Source organism: Eptatretus burgeri, chromosome 11, assembly GCF_056783735.1.
Source record: "Eptatretus burgeri isolate ZD-2024b chromosome 11, Ebu_testis_v1, whole genome shotgun sequence".
NCBI classification, from domain to species: domain Eukaryota; kingdom Metazoa; phylum Chordata; class Myxini; order Myxiniformes; family Myxinidae; genus Eptatretus; species Eptatretus burgeri.
In genome coordinates, this window is record NC_140971.1 from 16657496 (window position 1) to 16672957 (window position 15462).

Sequence of the window (15462 nt, forward strand, 5' to 3'; positions counted from 1 at the left end):
CCCCTTATCCAATCACGCACAGAGGGTGACTTTCCCACGACACCCCGGCCAATGAGGGTTGAGATGCCTCAGATGGCGATTTTCTCACCCCGCACAAGAAAATGAATAAAGGAACGCCAGGCTCTGGAGTGCTGGTCTTGGGGGTCGCGGGTCTTGGTGCTGGCTGGTTCATCTGGTCCTGGGTCATCATCGTCTCTGGTATTCTCCTTGGTGTTGGTTCATTGGTGCGTGGCTGGTTGGAGAGCACGATCCCTGGTGCTTGGTGCGGCGAAAAACGTGTGGGTTCGAGTCCCCCCCCCCTCCGAACCAGCTTGTTGTTGTTCTTTCTATTATTGACCCAGCACGGTTTGTGCTTGAGAACCAGTAAGCCGATTGGGCTGTAAGTTGTCGTTTGGACCAACAGACTTTGGTAATTCCGCTCGGTTACACCGGACCGAGATCACTAGAGCGACCCAGTTCAACAGAGTCCGTTGAGGGTGTGACTTCCCCGGTAATTTTACGACGTGGGTATTTAGATATATTGAAATTTGGCTATTAACCCTACCCCACGCAGTCAGAGAATTGGCGAGCACAGTCCTTAAGTGACCCATGACCTTCGGAGTTGTCCGAAGGTTACGACCTGCAATTCCGGGTATTCGGTGGGAGAGGGCTCTACTGCTCCACCTGGCGGCCGTTCCTCGCCACCGAACCCCGGCCCACAACAATATTACACCACCTTATCTGACACATTACATCAATTCTTTGTTCCTGTTGTTTGTGTCCTTTGTGACATCCTTGAAAACAGTTTAATTTCCTGTTTGAAAATATTTTCAATTTTGTTTGACTGCCAGACAGGCAGAGTAAAAACAATTACCTTATTCCTCTCCGCACATGTGCGATTGGGACGAATGCAGAGACAAATACTGCTAAACTGCAGGTTTGTTTTCTGATTCTATTCGTGTTCTGATTTTTTTTTCAAAATATTACATTGAAATTAAATTAAGTTGTTCCTAGATCATAAACTGACGTTTGTGGACAGACGGACGGACGGACATTAACCAATTGCTTAAGCCCGCTTTTCGCTTCGCGTGCGCGGGGTAATGAAGACTGTGTACGCTAGTTGGCGCTGCACCAATCAGCATACGCCTCGACCAGTTTTGAATGCTTCCTACAAAATCGCGTTTAATCTGCCTTAAGAACTCTTTTTGCCTTGTTATTGCATGTTGTTGAGAGCATTTTTAACCCATAATGTCTGAAAAAAGTCCTGAGAGTGATAATGTGGCCAACCAGTTAAGGAAAAGCACCAGAATGGATGTAAAAATACATGTGATAAGACGTGTGAAAGTGTGTGAATGTCAGATCGCCATTAAGATCTCTGGTGAAGCTGCAAGCATCGACGTCAGACGATAGTCGGCGCTTGGGTTTGAATACATCAACACTTAGACCATTCTCAAGAATGCAGACAAGATAAGGGCTTCTTCTTAATCCACCACTTCGTTAACTGCAACAAACACAACTCGTTCAAGGAGCATTTTACTGGACAAGATGAAGAGCCGATTGAGCATGTTGGCGGAATACAAGATCCGGCAACATGTTTCCTGAAGTCACGTGACCATTATGGAGAAGGCAAGGAGTATCTTCACCGACCTGCAGGAACTAAAAGGCAAGGGATCGATGACAGAGATGTTTCAGGCCAGTCAAGGTTGATTCGAGAAATGTAAGTGTCACAGTAACTTGCACAGTGTGCATATCTCTGGTGAAGCTGTGAGCGCTGACGATAAAGCAGCACGTGATTTTCCCGACACCCTGAAAGCGATCATCTGCCATGGAAATTACCCTCCCCAGCATGTTTTCAATGTCGATGAGACAGGCCTCTTTTGGAAGTGTATGCCATCACATAACATTCATCTTCAGGGAGGAGAGGCATGCATCAGGGTTCAAGGCTGCAAAAGATGGTCTTACGCTCATGCTGGGTGGTAAGGCAGGGAATTTTAAAATCAGGCCCATCTCGTTTACCATTTGGAAACAATGCGAGCAATGAAGGGGTTCTCCAAGGAACATCTGCCTGTTGTCTGGAAGGCTAACAAGACGGCATGGGTGACACCCGACATTTTGCACCAGCGGTTTACCTCCAGTTTTTTTCCCAGCGGTGTAGCGGTACTGCAATGTAAATAATAAGGAGCGGTAAGAAGTGTTGTTGCTGCTTGACAATGTCCCAGGTCACCCACAGAACCTCGACATCCTACAGACTTCAGAGTCAGTGGAAGCGGTCTTCCTTCGTCCTCACACGACTTCCAATGCAGTCGATGGGCCAGGACATCATAGCCAATTTCAAGGTGTACTACCTTAGATGCACATTCAAGCAGCTAGTCGAAGCAACATATGGTCAAGAGCAGTCGATTTGGGACTTTTTCAAGTCCTACTGCATCATGAAGGCCACTGAGAACATTAATGTATTCTGTGTAGCCTGGAAGGAAATACGCGAGACAACACCAAACTTGACTTTCACAGAAACAGCTGCTGATATTGGGGAAAGTGACGTCACTTCTCAGAGCAATCAAGGTACAGAAACATCGTATTTATGACATCACTTTTGTCTTTGCACTCAGCTGGACAATCAAGGAGGAAGTTCCTCCTCCCCATGGATGCCAACCGATGGGGTTATTATGTGTTCTATCCTTCAAATGCTGAATGTCAAACGAGGAAGCCACACATACCATAATTTTTGGTGTTTGGGATAACTTTAAACCACCAACCTCCCAGACTCAGAGCAGACGATGTTAAACTACATGTCTAGAATGCTATCACTCCCTTGTGGCCATCACCTGCCATTGTAACAGCACCCAGTCCAAATATTAAATTCCTGCCCAAAGCGATGAAAAGGGGGTGGAGGAGAGTTGGGGTGGGGTGGAGGAGAGTTGGGGTGGGGTTGAAGCGTGTGGATGAGGGTGCACTGCATGATTGGTCTTGGTGTGCCCCAGAAATGGTGGAAACCCACAGTTGAATCGATTTAATAATTGTTCTTTTCTTTTCTTTTGCTTCACCAGTTCATTCTTTCCAAAGAAGGATGAGATTGTGAAATGCCTCCCAAAAGGAACCAAACAACCTTACAGATGCATTTTTTATGCATACATCCATGACCAGACAAAGTTTCTTGTCAAAATGACCGCCGGCAATGCTCTTGGCTGCACTGAGTCAAATGGCGAAAGTTTTATACCTCGTGAGATTTGTAAGTACCGTATGTGAAAGGAAGTACACAAACTTTAAAAAAATATTAAAACTGAATGTATGTGCATTATCTTATTACCCCTCCTTAGGCCTACTGTATTCAGCAATTCTATAGGATGTCATTGTGAGTACAGGCCTAAGGATCAAACTTTCTTGGTGTTTGAAGCATAATATAAGGTATTCAATGTCTACAAGTCAATGACGGCAGAACAAGTGAAATTTCAACATTCTCTCAAAAGATGACATAATTCCTTATTCCATACCCTTATATCCTTCAAATCACACTTTCACTTTCTCTCCATGGCTCTCAATTCACAGATCCTCCCTTCGTCCTTTCCCTTTATCATTCGCCCACCCCCTCAAACTTATCCATGGCCTACCCTTTCAAACATCCGGTGGGCTTTCTTAGCCTCTGGTCTTATGACGATACAGAATTCCCAATATGACGTAATTTTTGCTTTTTTCAAACTTCCCATCCTCCACATCCACATTATCTTCAAGAGACTCATTCTCCATCTACACCAATAAGTGTGTGTGGTGTGTGTGTGTGTGGTGTGTGTGTGTGTGTGTGTGTGCCCTCCATAACTCCAAAACCATAAAACCGAGCATCCTGAATCTTTGCATGCAACTAAGGGAACTCCAAGGAAGTGTAGGAGTGAAAATTTGGTGTTTGGGTTAATTAAAACACCCATTTTGAAGATAATTAACGGCATTATTTAATTATGTCCTTCATCAGGCGCATCCTCGGCCACCTCACTCTCTGGGATCTGAAGGCGTATCCTAGGTAACCTCGCTGAGGTTTGAAGCCGCCATGTTTTTTTTGGCCTGCTCAACCATGCCTTGACTTGGAACAGGCCGCAACAATTTCTTCAAGATAAAGCTTTTTTTTTTTCCACTTTCCTCACTCATATTATCGAATGCCTGTTCATCATAGCTACAAATCGCTTTATACATCGCTTTTGTAAGTACGATAGTTTTCAAATTAGGAGCTTGGAGCGATTTCATGCATTATATGATATGATTTTCCATGATCTACTCTCACGGAAATAATCTTAAAGTTTATCATCGAAATATTATTTCGGTTTTGAGGATCAGATATAGTCCAGACTAAATAAGTGTCGAAATCTGGAGTGAAATCTATTGATTTAAAGAAACAACGAGTCTCATAACGAACCCGATATACCTATTTACCAGAAGCAAGCAAGGCTATGGTCGATCATTCTACATGTACATGCATAAGAAAATGAGAAATTTACAAAGCATTGAACTTATCTTTTTCTACTGAATGGAGAATTATATTGAGAGAACAAAGGATTTAGAAATGTGCCAAAATTAACCAACTCCATTGAGCTCAATGATTTAATGCATTTTCTACTTGACATCATGCCTTGCCCTGCAGAGGGACTACTTAGGCCTAAGTCACATTTGCCATGGCGGCCGTGGGGTCTACAAAATCTACGGCCACTAGCAATTATAGGGCGGCTGCAGTATTTCCACAGTCACACAATGTAGCAGTCACATAAGTTTTTATTTTTCGGGTAGCCGCACGGCGTATTTATAAATTGTGGGACACGTGCACAGATGAGCAGGCAACATGGCGGATTATTTGCAATGTTTATGTCACGTGTGATTAAACTTTGCGATGTCTCCTGGGTTGTTCTACATTAAACAGCAACTCTTTTGTGGATAAAGTCATTCTATATTTTATTTTATTAATATTATTTTGAACGAATTCATTTTATTTCTTAAACTGCTACATTCGCAATAAAGACCGGCTTTAAGGTTAAAGGGATCTTATGGTATGCAGCCACAGCCTGGCAAGCCATTCCTTATCAGCCATTTCATTGGAGTGCTTGCTTGAGTGCTTAAGCACCCGATAGTTGATAGCGGTACCATGCTACGCCATTCTGAATAAATCGTGAACTCACTGCAGACGCTTTTGCCGCACCACGTCGTCCTGAGCGAGTGGTTCGCGCTCCGTCGTCCTGAGCGAGTGGTTCGCGCTCCGTCATCCTGAGCGAGTGGTTCGCGCTCCGTCGTCCTGAGCGAGTGGTTCGCGCTCCGTCGTCCTGAGCGATTGGTTCGCGCTCCGTCGTCCTGAGCGATTGGTTCGCGCTCCGTCGTCCTGAGCGAGTGGTTCGCGCTCCGTCGTCCTGAGCGAGTGGTTCGCGCTCCGTCGTCCTGAGCTAGTGGTTCGCGCTCCGTCGTCCTGAGCGAGTGGTTCGCGCTCCGTCGTCCTGAGCGAGTGGTTCGCGCCCCGTCGTCCTGAGCGAGTGGTTCACGCCCCGTCGTCCTGAGCGAGTGGTTCTCGCCCCGTCGTCCTGAGCGAGTGGTTCCCGCCCCGTCATCCTGAGCAAGTGGCTCGTGCCCCGTCGTCCTGAGCGAGTGGCTCGCGCCCCGTCGTCCTGAGCGAGTGGCTCGCGCCCCGTCGTCCTGAGCGAGTGGCTCGCGCCCCGTCGTCCTGAGCGAGTGGCTCGCGCCCCGTCGTCCTGAACGAGTGGCTCGCGCCCCGTCGTCCTTAGCGAGTGGCTCGCGCCCCGTCGTCCTGAGCGAGTGGCTCGCGCTCCGTCGTCCTGAGCGAGTGGCTCGCGCTCCGTCGTCCTGAGTGAGTGGTTCGCGCTCCGTCGTCCTGAGCGAGTGGTTCGCGCTCCGTCGTCCTGAGCGAGTGGTTCGCGCTCCGTCGTCCTGAGCGAGTGGTTCGCGCTCCGTCGTCCTGAGCGAGTGGTTCTCGCTCCGTCGTCCTGAGCGAGTGGTTCGCGCTCCGTCGTCCTGAGCGAGTGGTTCGGGCTCCGTCGTCCTGAGCGAGTGGTTCGCGCTTCGTCGTCCTGAGCGAGTGGTTCACGCTCCGTCGTCCTGAGCGAGTGGTTCGCGCCCCATTGTCCTGAACGAGTGGTTCGCGCCCCGTCGTCCTGAACGATTGGTTCGCGCCCCGTCGTCCTGAACGAGTGGTTCGCGCTCCGTCCTCCTGAGCGAGTGCTTCGCGCTCCCTCGTCCTGAGCGAGTGCTTCGCGCTCTCTCGTCTTGAGCGAGTGCTTCGTGCTCCATCACCCTGTTTATGTCTGGATAGGAGTTTGTCTCCGGACACGTCGGGGCAGCGTTTGTCCCCGGACTCATCTGGGCGGTGTTTGTCTCCGGACGCGTCGGGCGGTGTTAGTCTTCGGACGCGTCAGGGCGGTGTTCTTCTCCGGACGCGTCGGGGCGGTATTCGTCTCCGGACGCGTCGGGGTGGTGTTTGTCTCCGGACGCGTCGGGGCGGTGTTTGTCTTCGGACGCGTCGGGGCGGTGTTTGTCTCCGGACGCGTCGGGGCGGTGTTTGTCTCTGGACGTGTTCTGACTAATATGGAAAACACGATAAATATCCGTAGATGAGAAGTGTTGAGTTGCATCAATTTTCTGTTCATATATGTGAGAGGCAGAAGATATGCAGGCATGGACACACACACACACACACACACACACACACACACACACACACACACACACACACACACACACACACACACACACACACACACACACTTCTTGTAAAAGTAAATATCCTCATTTTAAGAGTCGATTTAAAATTTACACTCTGATGGGAAGGACATTTCTGGGGTTTGTAAATGCAGTGTTCAGAAGCACCCAAACTGGGCACGGTGTTTCCATCCAACTCTTTAGTTGCGCATTATCACACTGCAGCTTTCTCTCAGGTATTTTAACAAGTATTTTTGGACTCTGTTAGAAGCTTAGCGAGCTAATTTAGTCAACAATCCTGACCACACACGTACAATCGAAGTTCACGTTCCCCAAATTTGCATGCGTGCCAAGCTTTGTGGTGGATTACTTCATTTTGAAAGTCCTGTGTTTTGTCGGCTCACAATCCACAAATCAAAAGACCCAAAATACCCACAGGATCCCTAAGACTCTGGTGACCATTTCAGACTCTACTATGAATGGATGAGGTGTGTGTGTGTGTGTGTGTGTGTGTGTGTGTGTGTGTGTGTGTGTGTGTGTGTGTGTGTGTGTGTGTGTGTGTGTGTGTGTGTGTGTGTGTGTGTGTGTGTGTGTGTGTGTGTGTGTGTGTGTGTGTGAGAGTGAGAGAGAGTGAGAGTGAGAGAGTGAGTGAGAGAGAGTGAGAGAGTGAGTGAGAGAGAGTGAGAGAGTGAGTGAGAGTGAGAGTGAGAGTGAGAGTGAGAGTGAGAGTGAGAGAGAGAGAGAGAGAGAGAGAGAGAGAGAGAGAGAGAGAGAGAGAGAGAGAGAGAGAGAGAGAGAGAGAGAGAGAGAGAGAGAGAGAGAGAGAGAGAGAGAGAGAGAGAGAGAGAGAGAGAGAGAGAGAGAGAGAGAGAGATATATATATATATATATATATATATATATATATATATATATATATATATATATGTTTTTTGTGGATTTCTACTGGAGCATTCTGATGGGGAATGTCATTCATCAAAATGATCATCATGACCTCCTGAGTTGATTCGACCAATTGAATGTAAAATCTTTTGTAATTCCCATGTTTTAAAAACGCAGACCATGTTAAGGTATATTAAGCAGCTTCATATGTCCTTCCACCATGACATGGCATTGTAATTACAAAATAAATCTTAAGGCCCAGTCACACCTTGACGTTTTAGCCAACGTATGCCGATTTTTGAAATTTTTTTCTAAAACGCTGGCACACGTTGAATACGTTATGGGTAAGTTTTGATAACATTGAGAGCACGCTGAAAAACACTGCCATACGTCGTTGTACGTTGGCTTTAAACGTTGTACTTTTTGGTTGTCCTCAAATTTTTTCATGCTTGAAATTTCACGACGTATGCCAGCGTATGACTCACACATTCCGCTACGCTGGCCACAAGTTGTATGCACGGTCTGCAATCGTTGACAGACGTCAACACATGCTACTTGTAAGTTAATCATAAGTTGAGACACGCCGAGGTAATGTTTAGCGTACCCGAAACTTATTTCTAACCTATGATTAATGTGTTGTTGGCACGTTACGCGATCGTTGCCACACGTCGACAGACGTTACTTTTAAGTTACTCATAGGCTGAAAGACGTCGGTATAATGGATCGTCCTTGCGTCAGCGTCCACGGCCATGGCCAGGACACTGATTTGCAGCATTCTTCAAACTTTTCTTCGGCATGACGAGGATGTTCACACTTCGATGTCTAGCTTGGCTATGATTCCAATTGTCCATCGGCAGCATCTATTTAAAATAGTCGAGTTTGAGCGCTTTAACACGTTCAGAAGAAACGCTTCAAATTTCCAAACCCCAGCGTCAAAAACACAAAGGCGAGTGACAGCAATTTAAATCGTTCATTATAAACAATGAAAATAGCTGAGTGGTACCGTTTAAAAGTCGTTGAGTGTAAAAAAATTCCAATTGTTGAGCGCAAGCGTCTACTTTCAATAGTGGAGATGCAGCCATTTAAATCGTTGAGTGGCAGCCTATGAATAGCAAACCCCACGTCAACGGCAAAGATAAACTGCCGCACGATATGGATAAGTTCGGCTATCGTTGGGCATAGTTTGTGAACGCCGGCTTCACGATAATTATTTGTTGGTATACTGTATCTATAAGTTATCGAAGCGCTCTATGCACATTATTCGTTCATTGTGCATTTGTCCAACCCGTTATGAATAGACCTAAATCGTAAAAACAAGCCATAGCTCATTGTTGAAAAAGCCCCATAAAAAATTAGCCGCGAAGAACTTCGAACAATGGTGCAAAGATGTCTCCTACCCGTGGACATGCGGACGCAAGGAGGATCCATCATAACCCACACCCTCCCCCTCACACTCACCTACTACTGCCAACATGAACAAACTACTACTAATACTAATACTGATACTGTTACTAATACTAATACTGATACTGATACTGTTACTGCTGACATGGACATCGACTCGAAAAGGACTCGAAAACACTGTTGGGTTCCCCTTTTATGAACACCATTTTTATATACCAATTCCCAAAATCGCTGGGAACACGTCTTCATATGGCAGTTGTAAGTTAGAAACACGTTAATTAATTTTTTTGTCGACCGGAAGACGTCATTGGAATACGTCTACATACGTCAATGTGTGTTGGGACTACGTAAAGAATTGGTTCAAAGCACGTCAAACATAAGTTAGAAATAAGTTTCACGTAAAAAAGACATTACCGCAACGTGTTTCGGCTTATGAGTCGCTTATAAGTAGCCTTTGTGGAAGTGTGTAAGCGTCCGCATATCGTGTGTACAACTTATCCCCATCGCATGCAGAACGTGTGTCATACGCCAAGTACGTCGTAAAATTTTGAACATGTTTAAAATTTCTTGACGTACTCTACTTACTACGACGTATGATAGCGTACTTTAGCGTTCTACTCACGTATACCAAACTTACTCATACCGTATTTGACGTGCCCCAACGTTTTAGACACATTTTTCGTAGGTCGGCATACGCTGGCAAGATCGCCAAGGTGTGACCGCGATGTTGACACTTCCATTTCTACGGCAGTGATGATTCGAATCGTTGTGCGTCAGCCTTTTAATAGGCTACGTCACGACATCGTCGGCGATGCGTGCAACGCGCTATGCCTAAGTTAGACTATCGTTGGGCATCGGTTGTGTAGGCCGACAACAGGTTCAGCATTCGTTGGGATAAGTTATCTATAACACAACGAAACGTTCTGTGTCCGTTACTAATGCGTTATACATAAGACCAAGTCGCAATGAATACGTCCGAATCTTTAAAAAAAAACATCAAAAGTTCAACGTAAGCCAGCGTTTTAGATACATTTTAATACGTTGCCATCGCTGGCTAAAACGTCAAGGTGTGACTGGGCCTTTAATAAAAACAATGATAACATTGTAACAAAGCAAATATTAATTAATACTCATCATATTTATGACAATAAAAATAATAGTAGTATCATATGGCAATATAATACAGGTAGTCGTCGACTTACGAGTGTTCAACTTTACGACCACGTTTTTTTTTTGTTTTTTTTTGGATGTAAAATATACGTTGTTCGACTTACGACCGATTGGTCAGAACTAATTGCGGTCGTAAATCAACGACTACCTGTAATAACGAACATATAATCCCCACGCTGGCCCAAGCACACCTGGGCTTGGTGAAAGGCAAGCTCATGCTCAAGCAGTACAGCAGGCAGGTATGCTACAAGACCGTGAATACCAATGAAAATTTGGTCAAATGCACCAATGGGCCCACGAGTAATTCAAAACACCTCAGTGCACTGGAAAACGTGGGACCTGGAAAACTGTACTGCAGAGTGGGGGCTTGTAATACCCTCTTCCACCTGGAGCCACATTTATATCGAGAATTTCAGTCTTTCCCCTCCCTCTAACTCCCCCTGTTGGATAATTTTTTCTTAGTTAACGTTTTTTCTTTACCGACTCGGTGTAAATCCTGTTACTCAAATGAAAGCCACAATTAATTCACTTTCCACAACGGAAAGTACATTACATCAGATAATTTTATTTTAACTTGGTACCAAGGAGTTCAAAACACTGAGATGTAGACATCCACAATGATTTGCACTAAACCAAGATTACATTTCCTGGCATTTATATACTTTGAAGGGAGCGGAGAGGGGTCTGATAAGCATATAGGCAAAATAATTCAAAAATGCAATACGTGTCCACTAACTGGAAAGCAAATGACATAATCATGGCAAAAGTTGTAGCGTTATCAACCAGGTCACTTTGTTCCATAGCAAGACGTTCCTTTTATCAACATTTAGGTCAAAAGACTCTTGGCTAAAGGAAAGCATCACTGACATCCAATTTGACTTGTAGCATAAAAATTAAATTTATAAAGCACCAGCAACAATTATAATTGAGAGTACATTAATATAATTCTTTTCTCCCACAACCCCAAGACCACCAGCAAAAATAAAAACATTCCTATACACTAATTGGGGTCATGCTGATCCGATATCACAAGTCTGGATGGAATCAGCCCAGACCTATAAGAGCAGTGTGACACATAAACAAACACACACACACACACCAACAATCACCAGTCCATGAATTATAATCTAAGGCAGTAAGGATACCATAAGATAAAGGGAGATGACTTGCAATACCAGCTAACACCAAAGGTGGTCCTATTTCCACCACATGTCAATTTAGGAGTTTCAGTGACATCCACAGTTGCTCCATGATAGTAAGATTCACTGAATATTTTTTTTTATTACTATTTTAATTTCTTCCCTCAGTAAAACCTGATCCACCAGTCATTGTGAATGCAACCTCAGTTGACCAAGAGGCCACAAAGTTATTTGTTGAATGGAAAAACCCTTCAAGCTGGGTTCATACGTTTGACCACTTTTTGGAATACGAGTTGCAATTCAGATCACTTCGACATACTCACTTCGAAAGAGAGGTAGGTGGAGCATGGTGCTGTCCAAACCCTGGGAAATATGTAGGGATGGTTTTTAATTTACACATAATGTCTTCAAAATAAAATACTTCCTCTTACGACTTTTGTTGTTCCCATCTGAGCATTTCCTTCATGATGCTGTGGCCTGGATAAAATCCCATGTAATGTGCAGATTTTTTTCCCCCCAAAATCAATTTCCTCCTGTAACCTTGTACATTGTTACGGTGCTACAAAATCAGCACTCCCCCGAGGCAATGGCACACAACATACAGTGGTTCCTGAGACAGTTATTTCATTAGTATTCGTTTTAAATATGTCTTCTCTTACAGTGCCTTCAGAAAGTATTCACACCCCTCAACTTTTGTCACATTTTGTTGTGTTACAGCCTGAATTTAAAATGAATGAAATGTAAATTTTTTGTCACCGATCGACACAAAATACCCCATAAAGACAAAGTGAAAACATGTTTTAAATTTTTCTCACAAATTCATTAAAATTGAAAAGCTGAAATGTCTCGCATCAATAAATATTCAACCCCCTCAGTCAATACCTTGTAGACGCGCCTTTGGCAGCGATTACAGCTTCGCACATCTGGATTTAGGGATTTTCTCCCATTCTTTCTTGCAGATTTGCTCAAGTTCTGCCAAGCTGTATGCTTGGGGTCATTATCCTGTTGGAACGTAAATCTTTTCCACAGTCTGAGGTCTTTTGCACTCTGAAGCAGGTTCTCCTCAAGGATTTGCCTGTGTATGGCTCCATTCATTGTTCCCTCTATTCTTACAAGTCTCCCAGTCCCTGCCACTGAAAAACATCCCCATAGCATGATACTGCCACCAACATGCTTCATGGTTGTGATGTTGTTCGATTGGTGATGAGCGATGCCCGGTTTCCGCCAGACATAGCATTTTGCATTCAGGCCAAAGAAGTCAATTTTTTCATCTTATCAGACCACAGAATATTTTGCCACGTGCTCTCTGAGTCTTTCACATGCCTTTTTCCAAACTCCAGATGTGATGTCATTTGCCTTTTACTCAGGAGTGGCTTTTGTCTGGCCACTCTCCCATAAAGCCTAGATTTGTGAAGTGATGCAGAGATTGTTGTCCATCTCAGCCAAGGAACTCTGTAGTTCTGTCAGAGTGGTCATTGGGTTCTTGGTAACCTCCCTGACCAAGGTCCTTCTTGCCCAGTTGTTCAGTTAGGTCAGATGGCCGCATCTAGGAAGAGTCTGTGTAGTTCCATATTCTTTCCATTTCCTAATGATGGAGTGCACTGTGCTCTTAGGAACTTTCAACTCTCTTGAAATTGCTTTATACCCTTCTCCATATCTATGCCTCTTCACAATTCAATCTCAAAGTTCTACAGACAGTTCCTTGGACTTCATGGTGGAGTTTCTGCTCTGACATGCAATGTCAACTGTGGGACCTGATATAGAAAGTTGTGTTTCTTTCTAAATCATGTCCAATCAATTGAATTGGCCACAGGTGGACTACGATCAAGTTGTTGAGCCATCTCATGGATGATCAAGGAAATTAGATGCACCTGAGCTCAATTTGGAGTGTCATAGCAAAGGGGTTGAATACTTATTGAAGCTAGACATTTCAGCTTTTCATTTTTCATTAATTTGTAAACATTTCTAAAAACATGTTTTCATTTTGTCATTATGGAGTATTTTGTGTAGATCAGTGACAATTTTTTTTAAATTTAATCCACTTTAATTTTCAGGCTGTAACACAACAAAATGAAAAAAAGTCGAGGGGTGTGAAAACTTTCTGAAGGAACTGTATGTGTCGTGGGTTTATGAGACAACACGCGTTGCACGGGCTTTAGGTCGTGTTTTTTTTTTTGCATTCTTTACACATCTTTCATTCTTTACATTATTTTACTTTTCTGTGCACGACCTTTCTTCACACAAGCATGTACACTAAGGACCATAGGAACAGGGACAGGTCATAATGCGTGGACGTGCACAATTTCCCATTCAAACCGCGCACCATTATCCAACAGATGTTCCACTTCAGATTTCATCAGACTCGAACCCCATCGTTACAACATTTCATACACCATCAAGATTCCTTTATAAAAATCATCATGCCATCGGACCACAACCCAAGCTCACTTACCTTCATCATTAAGGCCTAGGTCACATTTGCCACGGCGGCCGTGGGGTCTCCAAAATCTGCGGCCACCAGCAGTTATACGGCGGCCGCAGTATTTCCACGGTCACACAATGTAGCAGTTACATATATTTTTATTTTTCGGGGGGCCGCACGGCGTATTTATAAATCGTGGAGACCAAAAACGTGGGGGTGCCGTATGGTCTTTGATTTGATGTCGCACGGTGACCTTAGGGCGTCGCTGCGGCGGCCATATAATTTTCAAGGCAGACGCAAGGTGCCCGCAAGGCGACCGCAGGGGGGGCCACAGGGGGGCCCTAAGGCGAACGTGCGGCCAGACGGACGGTAACGAGTGGGTATATATACCAGTTCTTTTTTTTACTGAAATAAAAATATACCAGTATATATAACTGAATATCTTCTTCTTCTTTCGGCTGCTCCTGTTAGGGGTCGCCACAGCGGATCATCCGTATGATCCGCATAGTGATTTGGCACATGTTTTACGCCGGATGCCCTTCCTGACACAACCCTGGTCGCCTCTTACGAGGCAGGGATATGGTACACCTATTTTAACCGGGGTATACACCGGCCCAGTACACTGGTACTCATTTCGCCGACCTCGGAAGGATGACAGGCTGAGTCATCTCCCTGGTGTATTAATTCAGTGGCCCAACGGGGCTTGAACTCAGGACGTTTTGGATCCCAAGCCGCTGCCCTAACCACTGCGCCAACACCAGGCTATATATAACTGAATATACGATAACTATAATATACCGTGGTGCCCCCAGAATCCAAACGCCCCAATATTTGAACAAATTGGAATCCGAACAATTTTTTCGAGAAAATTTTGCCCTAAAAACCGAATACATTTTTAAAAAAACCAAACACAACGTGGCGTTCATGTTTGTTCACGTGTCTCCCCCACCTGTTCAAGCCGCATCTTCGCGCTTTGTTCATTCAGTTCGTCGGTGGAAGTCCTCGTGAAAGCATCTCTCGTGTGTCGATCGATACTTTAGGCCTCAGTCACATTTGCTCCACGGTGAGGATACGGCAGCCGTACGCCCTCTGAATTTACAGAAACGTGTGGCGGCCGCAGATAAACTGAGGTGGCCTCAGGGTGGCCCTATGCCATATGGCTATATTTTACAGGTCGTAAGGTCGCCGTGGAATTATAACGCGGAGTTATAACTTTTTTTCATTTCTACGTTCGCCGTAGAAATTCGACAAGCCGAAACAAAAGAACTGGTAAAATAAATAAATAAATAAATAAATAACCCATTTGTTACCGTCCGTCTGGCCGCACGTTTGGCTTTGGGTCCCTCTGCGGTCGCATTGCGGGCACCTTGCGTCTGCCTTCAAAATTCTATGGCCGCCGCAGGAATGCCCTAAGGTCACCGTGCGACATTAAATCAATGACCGTAAGGCACACCCACGTTTTTGGTCTCCACAATTTATAAATACGCCGTGCGGCTACCCGAAAAATAACAAGGACAAATGTGTCCAAGAACAGCATCCAAAACCTAAAGGTTTTGTCGGCTATAAAAATAAAATAAAATAAAATAAAAAAAACAACAACAACAACTTCCGATATTTCGTCACGTGCCTTCATTAAGCCAATAGCGAAACCCGTCATAATGTATTTATGTATTTACGATATATCGTGTATTTACGAAATTACAATACGATAAATGGAATAATCTTTAAATAGTAACGTCAACTTTTCGAAACTTTAAAGCAAATGTCCGAATATATTTAAAAGTT

At 44.6% G+C, this 15462-nt stretch overlaps 1 protein-coding gene across 1 annotated transcript in view; it reads left to right on the forward strand.

The window, feature by feature from the left end:
- LOC147016574 (fibronectin type III and SPRY domain-containing protein 2-like) overlaps nt 1-11559 on the forward strand; it is an 81625-nt gene extending 70066 nt beyond the window's left edge. The window contains exon 18 of the mRNA XM_085845361.1: nt 11424-11559. The gene's annotated coding sequence lies outside the window, so the exon portion shown is untranslated. The remainder of the gene's footprint in view (nt 1-11423) is intronic.
- The last annotated feature ends 3903 nt before the right edge of the window (nt 11560-15462 follow it).